This window comes from Equus quagga, unplaced genomic scaffold, assembly GCF_021613505.1.
Source record: "Equus quagga isolate Etosha38 unplaced genomic scaffold, UCLA_HA_Equagga_1.0 220_RagTag, whole genome shotgun sequence".
Taxonomy (NCBI): domain Eukaryota; kingdom Metazoa; phylum Chordata; class Mammalia; order Perissodactyla; family Equidae; genus Equus; species Equus quagga.
In genome coordinates this window covers 1,635,403-1,657,330 of record NW_025799647.1, presented here as the reverse complement: position 1 = coordinate 1,657,330, position 21,928 = coordinate 1,635,403, and the positions used below count along the sequence as shown (strand labels likewise).

Sequence of the window (21,928 nt, the reverse complement as noted above, 5' to 3'; positions counted from 1 at the left end):
TGGGACTGTTAATAAAAGCGTCTGGGGAGCTAACAGTCAGGGCTGTTGTGCAACTGTGGCCGGGAAGGAGCAGGGAGGCCTGTAAGCCGTGTCTGGCCTCGGGCAGCTCCTCCAGTCCGCTGGCCCTGTCGCTGCTCCTGGGCCACCCGTCAGCATGTTGTCAGGCTGTGTCTGTGCCAGACGAACGCCACCCAGCCACAGTGGAAGCGACCGTTCCTTGACCTTCGCTTCAGACCCCGCCTGCAGGGGTCTCCGGAGGGAAGCGTTCACCTCTAGCCCAAATGAAATGGAGCTTCAGACAAACCACAGCCAAGGCAGCAGCGGCTTCAGGCCCCGAACTTTGCATTTCTTAGTCGGCCAGATGCCCAGCTGCTGAGCACCGTGGAACTGCCAAAAATGCCAAGAAGGAGAAGCCAAAGAGCCAAAGGAACACAGACATCTTGTGGCTGGGGTGTCTGTCTCAGAGTTGCCTTGCATGGTGCGGCCAGGTGTGCTGGGGAGTGGCTGGAGCCCTGGGAGAAGGTGGGGCAAATGGGAACAAGGAGGCCAGGCCCACTCTGAGGCTGAAATCCCAAGCAGCTCACCCTGCATGAGGCCAAGTTTGTGAAATCTCCCTCATTCTGGAAAGGATCCTACACAAATTGCTGGGGTTTCCAGTGTGCTATTTGATAAGTGCAAATGGGCTGAAAATATTCTTGAGATGTTTCAGTTTTGTACAATTAGTGGTGGCCGCTGAGGCCCGTCTCGCCGCAGATAGTGTCCCGCCAGTGGCTGCACTGGTCAGGCAGGGCCAGCATTTGTCCCCGACAGTGTACATCACCACCTGTGCCTGTAGAGGAAATTAGGGGTCCAGCTCCACGTCCTCATGGGCTCGCATCCCCTATAGCCCCTCCTTGGCCTTGTCCAGGCAGAGAGACAGCAGTGGCCCCCAAAAATGCCCTGGTGGCAGCGTGATGGCCCCCAGCCAGATCACCCTTTTTCTCCCTTTTAGTCACCAAATGTCAGAGCTGGAAGAAATCTTAATGCTCATGGACCCAACCTCCTGGTTGATGAGCATGAACCCCTCAGGCTCAAGCTTCCTGAGGGCAGGGCAGGCTGGTTCTTGTCTCTGGACTTTGTGTTCCCAGGGCCAGGCACATAGTAGGGCTCCCTAAGTAAGAGGTGAGTGAGTGAATGAATGAATGAATCAACTGACTCCTTTGTCCTTGTCTTACCTTCAGATTGACACTTTGGACAGGTCCCATTTTACTCTGCCCCCTCAGCTTTTCAGTAGAATGAGCCCACCCTGGGGTTGTTACCTTCCAGCCTCACGGAATCCTAGGCACAAAGCCAGCCACACTGCAGCTCCTCAGACACGGGCCCCGCTCCGTGTGGCTGAGGGCAGGGGCCTCAGTTCCTCTCTCAAGTGTCTCTGGAGGAGCATCTACAGCAAGAATTTCCTAACATCAGCCTCTGTATCAGTTCCCTGGGGCTGCTCTAACAAGGTACCACAAGCTTGGCCAAGCTTCGCTTAAAACAACAACAAAGTATTCCCTCACTGTTCCAGAGGATAGAGGTCCAAAAGCAAGGCATGGGTAGGGCTGGTGCCTTCTGCAGGCTCTGAGGCAGAAGCTGTTCCGGACCCCTCTCCCAGCTCCTGGTGGCTGCCTGCAATCCTTGGCCTTTAGATTCATCATCATGCCAGTCTCGGCCTCCATCTTTACGGGGTGGTCTCCCTGTGTCTCTCTCTTCCTCCTACAAGGACACAGTCACGTTAGAGCAGAGACTCACCCTGCCCAGTGTGACCTCATCTTAACTAATTACATCTGCAATGACCCCATTTTCCAAATAAGGTAGTGTTCTGAGATTCTAGGAAGGACATAAATTTTAGGGGGACACTAACCAAATGCATAGAGCCCTCCTGCCCCCACCACACAAAGTTACATCTTGTTCTCCACCTCCCCCCAATCTTACCCCCTTTCCTTTAGGTGGAGGTATGGGCTTCTGGAATGCAGTCTCATCTGCCCACCAGTCTAAGCAGGAGTCAGGAGGTAGAGGGTAGGGAGCTGTCTGTCTGTACTGCTTCCCCTCCATGGCCATGGACACCCTGGGGCTCCCTGAACTCCAAGTCTGAACTGTAAGTCAGCGCGCCCCGCCCGTGCTGCATATCAGCATCACCCAGGGAGCTCTTCGAACATGTGGAGCCCTAACCACACTGCCAGGAATTCTGTTGCACTTGGTCAGGGTGGGACCTGGTGTGGGTGTGTTTCAAATGTTCATCAGGTGACTCTTATCTGAAGCCTGGGATGAAAACAACTGTGTCAGATGCCATGAAAACAACTCTCTCCTTAGGAAAGGGAATGCAGCCCCTCTCCCCTCCACCCACCCTCCCCACATTCGCCAGGCGTATGGGTTTCTGCCTGGTGGGTCTCAATCGCGCATTAGAGAACCCTCCCACCTAGTTCCCAGGCTGCAGGAGAGAGCAAAGACATACTTGGGGGACCTGAAACAGCAGCAAGCACAAAATGCCTTGAAGTTTCCCATTTCACTTTCAAAGTTTGAATTTTACATCCTCTTCTATAGCATAACCATCTTGCTTTACAACAATTTTTTAAAAGACTGGGGTTTTTTCCTCCAGAAATATCTAAGTGTAAAAATGAGGCTTCAAAAAGATGTGCCATGTTCAAACTGTGGTTTTGTATACTCCTTGACACACCATTAGGTTCCCCTAAGGTTCCTGACTTTGAAAAGCCTGGCCACAAAGAGATGGGGTGACAGCTGATTTGTTTAACCTTTGGAAGGATTTACATCTTATAGAGGAAAGCCTATGCTCAGAGAGATTAAGTAACTCGCCCAGCATCACACAGCTCATTATTAACTGAGTGGGAACTGTGCCTCAGGATCCACCTTTTCCACTGCACTCAACTAGGTCAGCTGCTGGTTTGCTGTGCGACCTTGGACAGGTCTCTTTACCTCTCTGTGTCAGTTTTCTAGCCCATAAAATGCTGATGATATCTGTTCTGCCTCAGAGGATCTGTGTGGAAGCACTTTAAAATTATATGAAAAGGTAATAATACATCGTGATTGTGGTCATTGCAGCCTGACACTTCTAGGTGAGGCATGGAGAGTCCAGCAAGAGTAAACCCTCCAGGGTCAGGCCGAGCTGGCCACTGTCTGAGGGAGGACCAGCATGGCGCACACACCCTGCTCCTTGAGCCAGCTGAGAGGTCCAGGTGAACTCCCTGATGCTCCATGCCCAGGGAAAGCTGCGGCCACACTCCACCTGCCTCCACTGCTCTGAGCTTTTGTCTGCTGGGCCTCAGGCACGGTAACAGGCTAAGAAAGCATTTCCCCCAAAACAACCTTTCTGTCCCCCTCCGAGAGTATGGCAAACAATAGCAGTGCCAGCACCTCCCTTCTGCTTTAACGAGGCCGCACAGACCTTTCCCCACCAGCCATCCCCTCCAGAGGAAGTGGGCGGCCAGCCTGCTCCAGACCCCTCCCTGCCTGCCAGCAGCCTGAGCTGGGCTCCTTGCCCCACATTCGTCTGCTCTTCTCTGTTTACACTGGGAGGGGAGCTTCTGCGGAGCTTAAGTGCAGTTCTGGCCCTTTTGTTTGTTTTCAAGTCAAGTTACAACTTTGCTCCTGGATTTATTGCAAATTCCATTTATCTTCTTCTGCCCAGGGTCTCTGCACAAATCCTTTAGAGCTTCCCTCCCCCACTGCGGACAAATAACCAGGGGCACGGGGAAGGGAGGAGCAGACAGACAGACGGACAGACGGATGTGGAGGAGGCACACACCAGGAAGGGGGGCCAGAGGCTGTCCCAGGTGGCGCTGGGGAGAAAGAGCGGGGCTGGCAATGCAGGAGCAGCCATAGATCACCCAGGGAGGACAAGGCCAAAGGAAGGTCAGCCGCCCTACCTCCAGCCCCCTTCTTGCAAAGACCTCCATAGGGAGGAAGAGGAGGCTGACAGGCAAGGAAATCCCAGGCCTTAGCGGAGGGAACAGAGAAGGGACGCTTCTGATTTGGAGGGAAGGAGCTCATGGCGGCTTCTGGCAGGGAGTGGTATGAGATCAGCAGTCCCAAGGGGCCTAGAAAGGCCACCACGTGGGGTTGTCTGACAAGGGCTGCGGGTCTGAGGGTTGAGCATGGGCATGTGCCCAGGGAGGCCACCCCGGGCACAGCTGGGCACCAGCACAGCATCTGAGTTCCCTCTGTCCTCTTTCCTCCCCAAACACCGCTGTTTCCATAAACTGCTGATGAAGAGCAGACAGCTATAAGCCGGAGCTCACCAGGGAGAGAAAGAGAATCAAGCTGAGCTGGACAAACCGAGAGCCGGGTGTCCAGCTGTGCTGCTGGCTCGTCCTCCTAAGCAGGAAGTGCCGACGGCCTGGCCTCTGTCCCTCGCAGAGTTCCCTGGCTTGGGGGTGTGCAACGGACAGTCACCAGCTTCAAAAGGGGTCTCCCAGTTTGGAGAGGGGGTGGTCTCAGGGGCTGGGAAAGCGGAAACTGCTGGAATCTCAGCACCTAAGGGCTTGACCTCAGAATGGGGTTTTAACCGACCTTGGCCCCGGAGGCAGCTGCAAGTGGCTGGGGTGACCGCAGAGTGCCCCTGAGCAGGCTGCAGGGCAGTGAGCCGGCCACAGAAGGAGTCACTTCTCATGCCCCGCCTCCATGTCCCAGTCAAAGACCTGGAACTCAGGGCTCAGAACGGCAGCCGGGACCTCGCTCAGGGAGCCTCCAGAAGTGGAGCTGAGTGAAGAGAACCGGGCAGGCCCCCTCTGCCTCCAGGAGCCGTCCCGGCTTCCAACAGGTGCTGCTGCGAACGGGTAGAAGGACGGTGCCCAGGCCAGGCCCCAGGCTCCACCCCTTCTTGGCGCCGTTGGGTCCTCCATCTCTCATCACTCTGCCTCGAGACCAGCCTCCCGCTCCGCCGCGCTGTGGCCCTCCTCGGGCCTCCTCATCTCTCTGGCCTCCGCTCTGCTGTCCCAATTCCTGATCGGCCTGGCCCGGGGCGCAACCTCCAATGGCTCTCCTCTCTCACCTGCCCTCCGCCCCACACCGTCCCTTCAAGAGCTTCCCTTTCAACCAAGGCCCCTCAGGGCCCTCAGCCCTTGACCTTCTTTCCCCAGGCCCAGCCTGAGGGACCCAGCAGGGTCCACAGCCCGTTCACTCTGCAGCTTCCAGGCCCTGCAGGGGACAGCCCCACACTGCCGACCCAAATCATGCCTCCGCAGCACAGCCGAGCCCCGCCCTGCCCTCAGGCGGCAGTCAGCCAGGCCGCTGTCCCTGAGGCTTTCACTCGCCCCAGACCCCCTAGACTCCCCGTCTCCTTCCACCTGCAGATCGCTCACCACCCACCTGACGGAGAAGGTCCAGGCCTCTTCACAGGGACTCCTCACATCTCCTCTTCCGCCTCACAGTCCCTCCACATCACCCTTTCATTTCCCTTCCCTCGGCGAGAGCAGATGACACCCCCGCCTCCTTTGCAAGACACTTGGCCCAAGATGGCGGTGGCTCTGGCCTCTTCCACGCCGGCTCGTCCCCCGTCCTCATTCCTGGGTCAGAAGCTGCATGCTCACAGGATTCCCTGCGATCCGAAGCACATTCACAGTCGAGAAGCACGACCCCAAAGCGTGGCCACGTCTTCCTTATCCTAAAGTGGCTTCCCTTGGCCCGCTTTCTCTCGGTTCACCATCGTTTTGCTCTCGTTCCCTCTGTACAAACCTCTTTATACGGTCCTTTACGCCTTGTTCTCCTTCCTATCCTCTGGGGCAGCCCTTGGCTGCTGCTCGGGGCCATTTCACAGGCCCTCCTCACAACAGCGGCCTGCAAGGCAACCCCAGGCCTCCTCACACGGCTCAGCCCCTCCCACCACTCGACCTCCTTCCCTGGGATCCGCTGGTTACTTCCAGCCTGGCTCCATTCTCTTCTCCGTCCAAATGCTCTTCACCTGCTCCTCTGCCCGGCTGGCCTCTCCTCCCAGTGCATCTCCTCTATCTCATCCACCTCCGCATCTTCAACCATCACTTCCATGAGCCCCAAATCTCTAGCTACCAAAATTTCCACATTCCTGCCTGCCTGCTGGCAATCTCTACAGAGACTCCTTGTAGACACCGCAAAGCCTTTCTGCACAAAATTAAGATCTGAACACACCTCTCTTCTTGAGGTTGCCGATTTGTTTACGAATCTCCACCCTCCCCATTGCTCAGGCTCAAAACCCTCAGAAGTGTCTTCATCTCCTTCTCCCTCTCCTTGCACATCTGACTAGCCTGCAGAATCTTCTTTTGCATTATCTTTTATATCCCTCCCCACCCCAGTGTTGCTGTCTAAATTCAAGCCATTGTCATCTCTCCCCTGGACCTTTCAGCCTTTGGGCCTCCTCTGCCATGGTCCACTTGCCCTTGGACACAGAGCCCATCATAGTGGTCCACCTCCCTTTCAGAAACCCATGTGGATTCCATGCTGCTTATGGGTCCCCGGCCAGGGAGAGGCCCTGACTGCCCTTCCAGCCCAATCCTCACTGCTGCCATCATCTATTGACTGAGGACCTGCTATGTGATGTGTACCTGTGCTCGGATCACAGCCACCTACTCTACTCCCAGAGCTTGCCACCCTGCACTCACCCAGTTGCTGGTTCCTCTTTTGGTTCACTCGTTTTATCCACCATAGATGCCTCCTCTTCTTTGTTCCCATATCTACCTGTCAGCACCTCATCCAACCGTACCCAAGGCCTCGCTCATAGCCCACCTCCTCCGAGTAACCTGTGGGAGTCCAAAGGTAGACTCAATCGCTCCCCTTCCTCGTTCTCCCTTAGAGTAGTGTTTGTTTCCTATCACAACTGTGTCCGAATATGTGTGAGTGTGTGTATCTCATCTCCCCAGTGTGTGGTCCTGCAGACCGCAGAACAGTTCTTATTCAATTTTGTTGCCTACAAGTATTTAGTAAGAGTTTGTTGCATTTGAATCAGGTCCTGTTACCTCAATTCACGGATGATAAAACTGTGGCCAGAATGGCCTCAGTCTTAAATGCTAGCTGGCAGCAGAATCACATGCCAGCCCTAGTCTCCTGGTTGCTAGTATAGCACTTGGGAAATAAGGAATCCCAGGCTCACTTGCCCATTGTCTGATCGCACGTGCCCTCCACAGATGTACTCAGCTGTCCTCGACTCTTCTCTTCCTCCCACAAACTGGGCAGACTAGAACCAGAACAGAGAGACACTGGACGAGCAGCCAGAGGTCACCCAGCCTATTTTTCCACCACCACCCCCAGGTCTACACTGAATAGCCAACAGCGAGTTTAATCCTATTTTCTGAACCTCCTGGGAAATTGCTTCCTTGCCTTTTTCAGCAAAAGATGTCATCATCTTCCAACGTCTCCAGGGAAAAATCTTCCACTTTCCTCTCCTCTAAATCTTCCTTCTAACCCTCCAACCCTTGACACCCGCCATAAATCTTGTTTTCTCTAGCTGGGTCTTCTGCAGAGGTGGGAAGAGCTTCTCCTGCCCTCCTCACAGCATCATCTTTATTGCAAGAGGATTTCTGAGGCTTGTTAAGGCTTGTAGCTCCCAGGAGGGAATGTACCTTATAAAAATAAACAAATTAGTGTGTAAAAGTCAAATAGGATACCACCACACTGGGTAGTCACATGGAAGTCATATACAGGAATTTAGAGAAAGCTAAGCTTTTTCACTTAGTGAAGGTTTACATATAGTCTGTGCCTGGGCACCCAGAGCACAGAATGTGCTCAGCCCCGCCAGCAGCTCTGGCCTGGGACATCGCAGCACCTGTTAGATCTACCCTTGCTTTCAGAGCTCCCTGCTTCCAGTCTAGCTGGGGCCTTACGTCAAATCTAGTGAAAGATTCTGTTTTTTAATTTCGGAAGGAATTGGTTCATTCACCTTCACAAAAGCCAGTGGGAGGGTCATGCATGAGACTCAAATCCTTATCATGAATTTCAAAGAACTGGGCTGAGTAAATACAATTGTCACGCCAACCCGAGATGGCACAGATTGCATCAATTGCTCTCAGGAGCAACCGTAGACATTTTGAAAGTCCTCCACACGGCATTCTGTACGACTTGGAACAGAAAAATAGTTATTTCTTTGAAGGAGCTCGTGTACTCCTTCAAGGGCAAGCTGGAGCAGGCTGCCCCAGGAGAGGGCCCTCACAGTTGAGTGCTCTCGCTTGCGTGGGAAGTCCAGCTGTCTCAATGGGGCCCAGGAGACAGACTGACGAGGGGAGAATTCCTGTGTTTGGGACCGGGCTTGAAAAGTCTTCTGTTTGTTACACCCGACTTGCAGAAGAGCAGAAAGAATTTCCAGCTGTCGTTGGGGTGGGAGAGCCCCCTGATGCTGACGGGGGCTGTTTTTGTGCTCTGCACTCTCCTATCCCTTCTCCTGGGCTGGTCACCCCATCAAACACCTGGTCCCATGGGCCAGCTCTGGAATCAGATGACCCTTTGCCACCAACAAACACAAGTGGCAAAAGGACAAATACTCTTTGATTCTGCTTATATGAGGAACCTAAAGTAGTCAATTCATAGAGACAGAAAGTAGAACAGTGGCTGCCGGGGGCTGGTTGGGGGATGGGGAGTTAGTGTTTAATGGATATGGAGTTTCAGTTTGAGAAGATGAAGTTCTGGACATAGACGGGGAACAAAGTGAATGTATTTCATGTCTCAGGATAGTATACTTAAAACTGGTTTAACGGTACATTTTATGTTATGTATATGTTACCACAATAAAAAAAGAAATGCAAGTGGGAGCTCAGCCCTGGTCATAGCACTGCTGAGAGAAGGCCTCCTGGGTGTGTGTGTCTGTGTGTGTTCATGCTCGAACATGTTGTGGGTGTATGTGGCCCTGAAGGAGTGAAAATTGATCCACAAACAATAAGATCCACAACAACTGGACCGAACCATTTAATCTCTGGGCTCTCCCCATGACTAATTCGGGGGTCAGTCTGCATAACTCAGTCCAATGGGAGATAGTCAGTGGAAGCTGTCGTTTAAATGCTAAAGAGCCTGCATGACATCCTTGGAGGGCCACAGGAGAGGCCTCTTCTCTATGACCTGTTCCAAAATGCATGTCGGTTGTTCTAAGAAAGACTAGATTTTTGGAGTCAGAGAAATTGGAGCTAGAGTTCAGGGCCTGTGCTGCGCAGGGGCCAGTCATAATGCCCCCACTTAAACTGAAATGCCTCAGATCGAAAGAGCGATGAATGTGAAAACGTTTTTCATAAACTTTAAAGTGCCTCTTATCGCCTTTTAACCTTGCAAGTAAGCCTGGCTATGGGAGCAAGTTAGCAATGGACTTTAAAAAGAATTCATGCTGCAGGAAAGTCCTAGAATACAATTCACCCGCCCTGCCTGCTACAGGCTTCTTCAGGCGTTGGAGGCGGCCCAGTAGCAACCACAGCTGAGAATAAAATCAAAAGTCCGAAGAGCTAGACTTTTTGAGAAAATAGCTTCTGTACCTTTGGGGAGAGATTGGCCTGAGTTAAATCAGATATTCCTATGAAGATTGGCACATTAAGCCTTTATCTGTTATCAATACTGGGGCATAAAGTCATCTCTATCAGATCCTTATTTATTTATTTATTTGTTAGGAAGATTCTCACTGAGCTAACATCTGTTCCAATCTTCCTCTATTTTATGTGGGATGCTGCCACAGCATGGTGTGATGAGCAGTGTGTAGGTCCACGCCCAGGATCCAAACCTGTGAAGTCGGGGCTGCCAAAGCGGAGTGCACGAACTTAACCACTATGCCACCGGGCTGGCCTCGGATCCTTAATTTTAATTCACATACCATAAAATTCACCATTTTAAAGTGTATAACTCAGCGCTTTTTTAGTGCAATCACAAAGTTGTATAACTACCACTACTATCTAATTCAGAATATTTTCATCACCCTAGAAAGAAATCTCATATCTATTAGCAGTCACTCCCCATTCATCCCTTCTCCCACCCCTGGCAACCACTAATCTACTGTCTGTCTCCAGATCTGCCTATTCTGGACATTTTGTATAAATGGAATACACAATATGTGACCTTTCGTGTCTGGTTTCTTTCACTTAGCATAATGTTCTCAAGGTTCATTCATGTTGTAGCATGTATCAGAATTTCATTCCTTGTTGTGGCTGAATAATATTCCATTATATGGATATACCACATTTTGTTTATCCATTCATCAGCTGATGCACATTTGGGTTGTTTCTGCTTTTTGGCTACTATGAATAATGCTGCTATGAACATTCATGTATAAGTGTATGTGGACACATATTTTCAATTCTCTTGGGTACATATCTAGTAGTGGAATTGCCGGTCAAATGGTAACTCTGTGTTTAACTTTTTGAGGAACTGTCAAATTGTTTTCCAAAGCAGCTGCACCATTTTGCGTTCCCACCAGTAGTATATGAGGGTTCTAATCTCGTCACATTCTTGCAACACTTGTCATTGTCTGTCTTTTTTATTATAGCCATACTAGTAGGTGTGAAGCAGTATCTAACTGTGATTTTGATTTGCATTTTCCTAATGACTAAAAAGGTTGTGCATCTTTTCATGCACTTATTGGCCATTTGTACGTCTTTGTTGGAGAAATGTCTATTCAAATACTTTGCCTATTTTTAAAATTTGGAATGTTTGTCTTTTTATGGTTGCATTGTAGGTGTTCTTTATATACTCTGGGTACAAATCTCTTATCATATATGTGATTTGCAAATATTTTTCCCATTCCAAGGGTTGTCTTTTCACTTTCTTGATAGCATCCTTTTGCACAAACGTTTTTAATTTGGATGAAGTCCAATTTATTTTTTCTTTTGTTGCTTGTGCTTTTGCAGTCATGGCCAAGAAACCATTGCCTAATACCAGGCCACAAAGATTTATACCTGTGTTTTCTTATAAGAGTTTTGTATATTTAGCTCTCACTTTTAGGTCTTCGATCCATTTTGAGTTAATTTTTGTATGTGGTGTAAGGTAGGGGTCCAACTTTATTCTTTCACATATAGATACCCATTTGTCTTGGCACCTTTTGTTGAAAAGACTATTGTATCACTATTGAATTGTCTTGGTAACTATGTCAGAAATGGACCATTCTCTTTTTTAATGTAAGCATTTAAAACTTTAAAATTCCAACCAAATGCTAAGTGAAAGAAGCCAGACACAAAAAGCTACATAGTGTAAGATTCCACGTATATGAAATGTCCAGAATGGGCAAATCCATAGAAACAGAATGTAGATTAATGCTTTCCAGGAGATAGGGGGAGGAGGAATGTTCTGTAATTAGGGGTGATTGTTGCAAGATACAATGAATACCATAAAAACCACTAAATTGCACATTTTAAAATGGTGAATTTTATGTTATCTGAATTATATCTCAATTGTTTAAATATTAAGCTGGTTGTGTGGGTTGAAGAAGAAAAGTTGGCAATTGTTACTTTATTGCACTTGCAATGTAACAGTTTCTGAGGCACTGTAAGAAAATAATTCAGATTGTGGTGATGGCTGCATGACTGTAAATTTACTTACAATAATTGAGTTGTGTGCACTTGAAACAGGTGAATTTTTAATATGTAAATTATACCTCAGCAAATATGTTTTTTAATAAGATTTTTAAAAATTCCATTCAACCTCTGCTTTAGCTGAATCTTAGACATTTTGATATGTTATGCCTTCATTTTCACTCCATTCAAGATAATTTTAAATTATTTTTGCATTGTCTTCTCTGACCCTTGGGTTATTTAAAATGTAATGTTTAACTTCTAAACATTTAAACATTTTCCAAACATCTTCCTGGTTTTTATTCTAATATAATTATTTTGTGATGAGATTTCAAACTTTAAAAACTTGTTTAGTCTTTTCTTTATGGCCCAAATTGTAGTCTATCCTGATGACTATTCCATGGGAACTTGAAAAGAAATCCGTATTCTGCCATTGTTGAGGGGAGTTTTCTAAAAACGTCAGTTAGGTCAAGTCAGTTGACAGTGTTATTCAACTCTTCTATTTTTTCTGCCTATTTGTTCTCAGTTCCTGAGAGAGCAGTAATGAAATACCAAACTATAATTGTGGATTTGTCTAGTTCTTCTTTCAGTTTGGTCAGTTTTTGTCTCTTTAAAAACTTTTATTTTTCTCATTATGAAACTGCCCGTCTTTATCGCTGGTAATATTCCTTGTCCTCAAGTCTGCTTTTGCTGTTATTAACACAGTCATCTAGCTTTCTCAGGGTGAGTGTCACACAGTATCTTTTTCTATTTTTCTGTTAAATTATTTGTGTTTTTACATTTAAAATAGGTTTCATTTACAATGCTTTTTATCCAGTTTCATAATCTCTGCCTTTTAGTTGGGCTATTTGGACCATTTGCACTTAATTATAAGAGCATATAATGTACTTACAATATGTTTGGTTTAGGTATACTGTCTTACTGTTTGTTTTCTATTTGTCCCATGTGTTCTGTGTTCTCTTTTTCATCTTTCCCTGCCTTTTTTTTATATTCAGGGTACTTTTTTATGATTTCATTTTATCTACAACATTAATTTATTAGCTACGCTCTTATGTTCAACGCGCTATTGTTGTAAAATGTTATACATTTTACTTCTACATATGTTATAAACTTCACAGTACTTTCTTCTTAATTTTGCTTTAATATTTTAAAGAGTTTTTTTAAATGGCAACTAAGTCTTTTATATTTACCCTCTTGTTTACCGTCTGGCATTCTTCCTTCTTTTGTATAGATCCTAGTACTCTTTTTCTTTTGTTCTTTCTAAAGTTCTTTGTTCTTTCTAAAGAACTTTAACATTTCTTGTAATGAAGATCTGCTGGTGATGAATTCTTCTAAGATTTTATTTGTCTCAAATAGTATTTTGCCCTTGTTTTTAAAGTATATTTTCATTGGATACAGAATTCTAGATCAGTTTTTTCTTCCAGCGTGTTAAAGGTATTATTCCATTGTCTTCTGGCTTGCATAGTTTTGATCAAAAGTCTGCAGTTTTCTTATCTTTGTGCCTCTATAAACTATGTCTCAGGCTGCTTTTAAGATTTTTCTCTTTATCACTAATTTTTAGCAATTTGATTTTCTTTGTTGGTTTTCTTTATCTATCTTGCTTGGACTTCATTGTGATTCTTGAGTCTCTAGTATTCCCAGTTTTTGTCAAATTTGAAAAACTTTTGGCCATCATTTCAGCAAAAATTTGTTCTCTTCCTTATCTCCTTTCCAATCCCATGTTAGACCACTAGATAATGCCCCAGGTTACTGAGACTCTCTTCATTTTTTTATGTTTTGTTTTGGCTTGTCTTTTTCCTCTCTGTGCTTCATTTTGGATAATTTCTATTGCTATGCTTACAGCTTCATTTGGTTTTCTTCTGAAGTGTCCAGTTTGCTTTAAATTCCATCCACTGACTTTTCATTTCAGATATTGTTTTTTTTTTCATTTCTAGAAGTTTCATTTGGTTCTTTTTTTATGTCTTTCATTCCTTCCTCATTCCATTCCTGACTGTCTTTAAATCCTTGAGCACATTTTGCTTACTTACAATAGCTGTTTTGAGGTGCCTCCATGCTCACTCTTTCAATTCTATCGTTTTCAAGTCTGCTTCTACTGACTGAGTTTTCTCTTGGTTATGGGTCACATTTTCTTGCTACCTTGTGAGTCTAGTGATTTTTGATTGAATGTTGGATATTTTAAAAATTACATTATTGATTGTGTTTTGTTATCTTCCTTTAAAGAGTGTTGGGCTTTTCTCTGGCAGGCATTTAGGTTAGTTATGGATAAGGTTGACCTTTTAGGGGCTTATTTTAAACTTTGTTAGAGTGGGTCTAAAGTTTCTTTTTCTTTGGGGATAGTTTAGTTCTACTAGTAGGGCAGAACCCTTATGGGGTCTCTACTAAATGCCCTGGGTGATCAAGCTGGTTGACATTTGAATATTTCTCAGTCCCATGTGAACTGTGAATTATCCAGCTTATAGCTCCTGGCCGTTCCTTGCCCAGTCTTATGGAGCTTCACTTTGTGTATACACTTAGTATTAAGAAAATACTCAAGAGGACCCTTATGCAGATTTCTGGGGCTCTTTCCACATAGCCCCCTCTTTTCTAGAACTCTGCCCCACGACTTCCATCTAAAATCTCCTTGACCTTCAATTTCGGTCTTTCAGCTCCACAAGACCACCATACTCTGCTTGGGATTCCTTTTCCTGCTCTATAGTCCAGAATGTGTCTCCAGTCAGACACGGAGGTGATCAGAGGGCTTACCTCATTTCTTTCCTTTATCTCAGGGATCACAATCCTGCGCTGCCTGTTGCACAGTATCTGAAGCCATCAGTATATTTATCTTGTTTAGTTTACTAGAGTTTATGGTGTGAGGGTAAATCTGGATGCTGTTGCTCTGTCATGGCCAGGAGCAGACAACTTAAGAACTGATTTTGATAAAGAAATAGTGGTGAGAGAGGGCATGCCCCAAAACTAGACACTGATGACTCACCTGGGGGTCCCAGAGTATAGGGAAACAACAGAAAAAGCAAATGTGGAGGCTCTAAAAACAAACCTCACCTGTGTTCCCAGGGGGCTAGATATCTTCCACTTGCTCCTCTAGGTCTACACTCCACACTTCACTCTGCCCTGTACCCCAGAGGACTGACCTGTCTATACTGCATCAGTGGGGCTCCTTTGACCTCTGGTTTCTAGCTGTGCTCAGGCAAAGGGAGGGACCAGCAGGAAACTGGAAGGCAGGAGGATTACTTATTCTCCTAGTTCCTTCCCTGCCCAATCACTGTGGGCTAGTTTTGTCTTTCCACCAAAGGTCACAGGTCCTATCAGGCAGCCCTCTCCTTATAGGTACTCTCTCTGGGTTCTAGTAACTATTCCTTCCTCTTGACCCTTCCGATTTAGTGATGGTAATGCCTCCTCAATGTTATTAAACCTAAAGTATCACACCATCCTTTGTTGGTTCCCCTAATCCCTGACCAAACCTTGCTAAATAATTCCCTTCATTAAATTCTCCTGTCTCTAGGCCACCATAACCCTGACTGATAGTGCAGAATTGTTGATGCTGCCCCTAACTGTGAACAATCTACTGCCCACTAATTTTATGTCCTTAGGCAGGTGACTTTACTGACTTCATCCTCAGTTTGCCCTTGTCATAGCCTTGACTATTTGGGGCCTTATAAATCGGAAGCTCAAATCCAGGAGGCTGCACCACAGCAGCAGCCCTGGGGCAAGTAGTACCCTCTCCCCATCTCTTACCTTTTTTTCTGTCTCCTACTCCCACACTGGAATTCCTGGCTTAGCTGCTCTGCTTCATAGGGTAATCCCAGTGTCTCTCTCCAGATCTTAGCAACAGATACAGCCTGCTGAGGGCTAAGAGAGCAGCAGGCCAGATGAAGACCACTTACATGGGGACAACTATCACTTTGGGATCATAGTCAAGGTCAAGTTCATACACGCTACTCAGCTTTTAGCCCTGATCAGTAGGACTCAACACACAAGCTTTTTTCTGTCCCTCCTGATACAAACTCCCTGAAGAAGATTTATTTTTATTTTTTAACTATAGAGACAGATGAATAGTGTGAGTAAAGAAAAATGTTAAAAGATCAGGATTTTAAATAATAGAGAGGGAAAAGTCACGAGTTTTGAAAGGTTAGTGTTACATAGAGATAATCCTGAGGTCAAGAAAGCCAGTTAGAGCTGGGCACTGCAGCCTCCCCCAGGCTGAAACAGATTTAGAAATGGAAGACAGGTATGGTGGAAGAAATCCACGAGCAAGAAGAACCACAGAGTTAGTGGCAGTCTACTCGGAAAGATGTTAGGCCAAGCGAAGACCATAAATGAGAACACATAACCTCTCGGGCCAGCATCCCCAGCCCCCTGCCCGGAGAGAAGGAAGATGAAATGGTCCTCCACCCTCTGTGAAAGCCCATGAGACCTCCTTGCCTTCCTGGGGAGGTTATTTCTACAGAGTGCAGCTTCTGTGTCTTCTCCTTGACCAAAGGACACTGAAGGCCCCTTTGAGGTTTCTAGCATGACAAGCTAGTCACTCTCCAGGGCGGACGGTTTTCCTAGAGTTTCACTTGACCATTGCCCCAAATGTAATGCACCTTCCCCTGCCCATGCTGGGACTCAATGCCAAAGCCTCCGGGGCCACTGCTCCTGGGTCAACACCTCTCTTGCCATCTCCCTCTAAGGCTCCTTCCAAGATTTCGGGTAAGGTTTACACTTCTCTGGGAATCACGCCTTCTCACCTTTACTCTTACATAGCCTTGAACATGACATTGCATCTTTTTTAGAGAAAAGGCCAGTGTTTTCCTGTTATTTGTTGACATTGAAGGCAACCCAGACGTCCCTGAGAATGCACCCAGGCAGGTTGTTGGACTGGATCTACTCAGGAGCCCTGGGGTTCCTGACAGAGTCAGCAGGCCCCTGAGGTGGCAGAGCCCTAAGAATAGCACCCCTTCCCTATGGCCTCTACATGACACCCCTTCTGACCTGCCCCCACCCGGGGAGCTGTTGTAATCTGATTCGCTGTTCCCTCTGTTACGGCTCTGGTTTCTGATAAGGACCTTCCATGAAAGAAGCCTTGCTCACACCTGTGCCAGCTGCCCACACTATTGGTTCAACGCTTGGAGGGTATAACCCTTTGACCCCTAACCCTTGACCCTGACCCTAATGAACTATTCCCACTGGGCCTTCCTGCGAATAAACCTATACTTAACATTTTTTGGCTGAAGGGAGAGAAGAGACAATTCACTCGATGATTTGCCATGATTAGAGTAATTAATACTCCAAATCCCAGAGTAGGAGGGGCTGAAAGGCTTAAGGCTCTTGAACGCTTCCTTTTCTCAAACTAATCTGAACCTTCTTTCCCTGCCTCCTCTAATCACATTTCAGGCCCTCACCTGTCTGTCCACAGCTAATTCACTTGGTCTGGGAAGGGATGCGGCAAGAGTAGATACAATGCCTTGCAGCTGACCGGTGGCAGCTATGGAGTTTCCGTAATGAGGGCCTAGAGGTGGACAGCTGGCTGAGGCAGAGGCTAGGGGATTTTTCTTCAGGCTGTTTGTATAGGAAACATATTTTTCACTTAGAGTGCATGTTTATTTAGGACGGCGATTGGCGGGGAGGGGAGAAGGCCCTCCCTAAACCACGACTTGGCACCAACATTGCAGTTGACTGTCCTGCGAAACTGGCTTCACCCCGTCAGTAGATTTTCTCACTCTTCACTCTTTCTCCCCCTTTTTGCTCACTCAGTCCCTGGCAAATCCTATCCCACTGGTTTTCGTCCTATTCATTCATCTGTCCGTCTGTCCACTCATCCACCCATCCATGATGGCAGCGCCTCCCCAACGGGAAGCAGAAGCCCCTCGCCAGAGAGACACTCGTATTTTTCACGCGGGTCTGTGGGGTCATCCCAATTTGGCTTCATATCCCAAGAGCTGCCCAAGGCTGCTGACTGCAGCTCTCCACAGCACCTTTCTCCTCTTCTCATCCCCTCCCATCCCCTTCTCTTCTCCTCTGAGCGTCCTTTTCTGATTCCCCTCCTTTTTCTTTCTCTGCTCCCCATGCTCTAGGCCTACCCAAGGCAGCCACCACGGATATTTTGTAGCCATTGAAACTAAAGAGGAGCAGCTGAGCCCAATCCTCAAAAAGCTGACTGCCCCCTTCCCACAGGTCCCCCGCCACCCCAGTCACCCCCAGTTTGCCCAGAGCAGAGCGAAGCTGGCCTTTTCCTCCTGGGTCTGGATTTTAAGGCCTCCCTGGGGCGCCCAGGACATCAACCCTCCATGTGGGGGCATTGGGCTGGTGATAGCCCCTCCTACAGGGGAAAAACGAAGCTCCTAACACAGAGAAAACTGCTTTTCCTCCTGTTGCTATTGACAACAGAACAACAGAGCCAGGATTTAGTGGCCCAGCAAGAATAAAACAGTGCTGTCAGCAGCCAGGGCCCAGCTCATCTCCTTCCAGCGGTGGCCTGGGTTCTGTGCACAGTGACAGTGATTGTAACCAGACCCAGAGCGCTGAGGTGCAGGAGGCAGGCCCACAGCCACGGCACCACCCTCCTGTCCCTGTCTTCTCCTGCCTCTGGCAGGCCCGCCAGGGGTCTTTCGCCCCACCAGGAGCACGGTCGGCGTTGGGCCCACAGAGGGCTCTGCTTTCAGATCTGCACTCTCAGCCCACATCTTCCTTACTCTCCTAACGAGGGGCCGGGCCCGGAGCCTGGGCACCCAGAATGGTTCTGCAGCCACGCCTCTAACCTGGCCCGCACCCATCTCTGGTCCCCCTTCCACTGTCCAGGCCTCCAGAGCCCCATCGGTCCTAAAATCGCTGGCTTGAGGCTGGAGGGACCTTGGCGATCATCTGGTCCCAACTCTCTCAGAGCAGATGAATCCCTGCTAGGAATTAGACTCTGCACAGGGCTGGGTCCCCTAAACACAGGCGTATCACAGACGGGGAGCCCTTCAGACTTCGGGACACGAGGTGGGGAGCAAATGGCTCCAGTCCCCCCCTATTATTTGGGGCCCCACTGGGCCAGGGTTGGTGCAGATACATTTTGATGAATGTAGACATGGTCCCTCTCCTCCTGAAGCTGTCTAGTGGGGCAAACAGAAAAGGGATCAAGTACAGGGTGATGCTGTTTCCTGCATCCTTGGGACAGGGGTCCCATGTCTGGGGAGGGGCAGTCAGAGAAGGCCTGCCCAAGGAAATGGCATTTAAATGGAAGGCAGGAGTATATTTTTCTCATCAGCCTCTTCACCCAGAGCCCAGCACAGGGCTGGCACATGGTAGATACTCAGTAAGTGTTTGTTGAATGAATGCATCAGGAAATGAACAAACCTCTCAACATTTCCTGAGAGCCCCTGTTTGCTTACAAGATTTGGGGCTGGGTCTATTAACGTATCCGTTTCCTAAAAACCTAACAAAACTCAAAGTCAGGTGGCCTCATGAGGGCTATTCGTGCTATGGACAGGCCACATGCTGTTCATTCCGTTTTAGAGGGGAGCGTGCTGAGTCACGGCCGGGGAAGACGAGACCCCTGAGATCCCAGGGGGAGTCTTCCAGATGCACCCCAGCCCCCATGGATCACACCATGGAGGATTCCGTAAATGGACTCATCAAAGCGGGGAAGGCCAGTCCCCTGACAGGTGACTGGATTTAGATCTGAAAGCAGAGATGGGCTAAAACTCCCTGCGCCCAGATGTCCTAACCACAGACCGAAGCTCAAGAGGAGGCGAGGGGAGACTGGTGCCATGGTGGTAAGAGGTTCTTGGAAATTCCCGTGAAACATCCAGATGAGCCAATCCAGGGCAGTTTCCAGCAGGACTGTGGGTAGACTGACCGGCTGTTCCATCCCCAAGGACTGTCTTCACTTCAAAGACTAGATTCTCCGTCCCAGGAAAAGTTGGCCCTGCTGTGAAATGCCCCAAACTCTCACAGACCTCAAAACACACCCACATTAAGGTGTTGCTCTTGGGCCTCCAGGAACCTGTCTCTAACGTACAGCAACAAGCATCCTCTCCCTTCTCCCTCTCCAGCAAGCACCTCTCTAAGAAGAGAAACTGGAGCTAGTGACATTGGGTGGAGGCAAGGCCACCATGTACAGTTGTGTAGGCTGTTCACTGTACAAGAGGGTGGGTGGGGGCTGAAATCCAGTCCTCACTCTGCATGCCAAGCTGTGGCCCCTGGTATGGCTGCATCCACACAGAGGAAGGGGGCCTTTTTCTGATTTGCACATAGGTGCCATATGGGCTAGCAGTGACCCTGGGTGGAGAGCCCAAAGAATTACATCTGGGGAGAAAAATAAGCCAATCCTTCTGCTGCCACCACCTAAATAGTCTAACCAGGTGTTCCTCAAATGATCACATATGCTAATAGGGCAGACTTCTCAGCAGGTAATAGAATGTGATGGATAAAACAGTAGGCCCAGGAAGGCTTTATGTTTTGTTTTTCTGTCTTGAGTTCAGATGACAGTGAAAATTGAACTACTGAGATGCACTAAGGAAGGATCAAATGTCTTCTTCTGTTAAACTGCTTGAGGGAGAGTAAAGATTTACACTATGTATGACTCCTTTGGGGTGCAACCCCAGGGCTTTGGAACCTTTCCCAGACACTTACCTTCGGCCTTTCGGTCAGGAAGAGGGCCCCTGAAAGATGAGGTGAAGTAGGCATTCTCTCTGGAAGATGACCCTCCCCATGGGGGGCCAGGCTTCTCACCGGAGGACACTCCATCCTCAGAGTGACTAGTTGACCGTGCCTCCATTTGGTGACATCACACGACGTGCTGCTTGGAAAAGGAAGTGGGATTCTAGCAAACACTGGACGGATGCAGAAGGAAGGGCTGTGGTCCCCTTGCTGGGTGCTCTGCTTTGCAGGGGCATGTGGCAAAGGTAACTCACACCCATGGGCAGGGCAGCTGCCCGCCCACAGAACTGCTTCCTCAGTATGAGATCCTCTGCTATCTGCCCATCTGTCCAGTCTTCCTGGAGGTCAAAAAACAAGCCACGGGGTGAGGGGCGGCCCCATGGCCGAGTGGTTGGGTTCACGGGCTCTGCTTCGGTGGCCCAGGGTTTGCTAGTTCCGATCGTGGGTGCAGACCTGGCACCCCTCATCAGGCCATGCTGAGGCGGCGTCCCATATAGCACAACCAGAAGGACCTACAACTAGAATATACAGCTATGTACTGGAGGCTTTGGGGGGAAGAAGAAAAAGAAAACACACAAGCCACGGCTGGGGAAGCTGAGCGGAAAGATGAGCAAGGAGCAGGGCCTGCAGATCGCAGCTCTCCTGGCGCTCCGGGCACCTCCACGGGCCGGAGTGTGAAGCGGGGCCAAGGGACGGAACTGAAATGCTCCCTGAGGCCCTGGAGATGCCCTGAGCTCAGTTCCCTGCCCGCATAGCCCCAGTACTCTGGCTCCTGGACCAGGCAATTACCTGTGCACGACCCCCAGCGGGCCGATCTATCCCAGGTTTCAGGAAGGGGAACCTGCGTTCCCCGGGCCGTGGGAACTCCGAGGACACAGGGGCTGGGACGCATGTGAGCAGCCTGGCCAGGAAAATCAGCCCAACGTCATAAGGATCCTGTGTGATGCTCTCAGGAAGCAGGTGAATGGAGCAGCCAGGACCTCGGGCAATTTCATTCCCAAGTGAGACTTCCTCCTCTTCCCTCATTGTCCCTTTTGTTTTTTCTAAGCAAAAGCTACTGGTACTACCGCACTCAGGACCTTGCAGACAGTTTCATATCTAGAGCCTTCCTATACCTTATGGAGAGCGCATACGATACCCACATACAACCCTGAGATGAAGCACTGTTACTATTCCTATTCTTACTGGTAAGGAACTAAAGGTTCACAGAGGTTAAGCAACTTACCCAGGATCACACAGTTAATAAGTGGTGAAGCCAGGACTTGAACACAGATCATGTGGCTTTAATGGTCACACCCATTACCACCTCACAGCACAGGGACTTTCAGATCTTTAATGAAGTCGGGAGCCTGAGCTGTAATGAGGAGAGAAGATCAGCTTGATGGATCTGCCAGGGCCAGGGAGGGTAGGAATCAAGTAAGACAGGGCCCCATCCTCAGGATGTCCACCATCGCGTTGAGGAGATGAGTGTGCATGAACAATGAGCGGCACTACAAAGGCTGTGCACTGTGCCCCAGCCATGGCTCACAAAGGAGGGGTGGTTTGGGGGTACACAGGGGGACGGAAAAGACTGAAAGCCCCTCAAAGTGACTGAGAGGGCAGGCGTTCTCTCCTCTCTTCACTCCCCATCCAGCATTTCATTTCTGCTCAGTTACCTATTGCTACATAACAGACCGCCCTAAAACTCCGTGGCCTAAACTGATTTCTTATTCTCTCTTACACCTCTGCTGACTGGGCTCAGATAGCGGGTTCTCCTTTCAGGATCTCCTGCAGTGACCAGCAAGTGGCAGCCAGGGCTGGAGTCATCCGAAGGTTCTAACGAGCTGGAC

General features: G+C 48.7%; 1 long non-coding RNA gene across 3 annotated transcripts; it reads right to left on the bottom strand.

Moving 5' to 3' along the window:
* Positions 1–215: 215 nt before the first annotated feature.
* On the bottom strand, positions 216–21,455 carry LOC124233767 (uncharacterized). 3 transcript variants are annotated; one of them, XR_006887134.1, is made up of 4 exons: positions 21,325–21,455; positions 20,073–20,241; positions 5,344–5,572; positions 216–1,734 (listed from the first exon to the last, which is right to left on the bottom strand). It is a non-coding gene; the product is annotated as an uncharacterized LOC124233767 (long non-coding RNA). The 3 variants fall into 3 exon arrangements; XR_006887135.1 differs by having other exon boundaries at positions 20,073–20,238; XR_006887136.1 differs by lacking the exons at positions 216–1,734; positions 5,344–5,572 and adding an exon at positions 9,419–9,455.
* Positions 21,456–21,928: the final 473 nt, after the last annotated feature.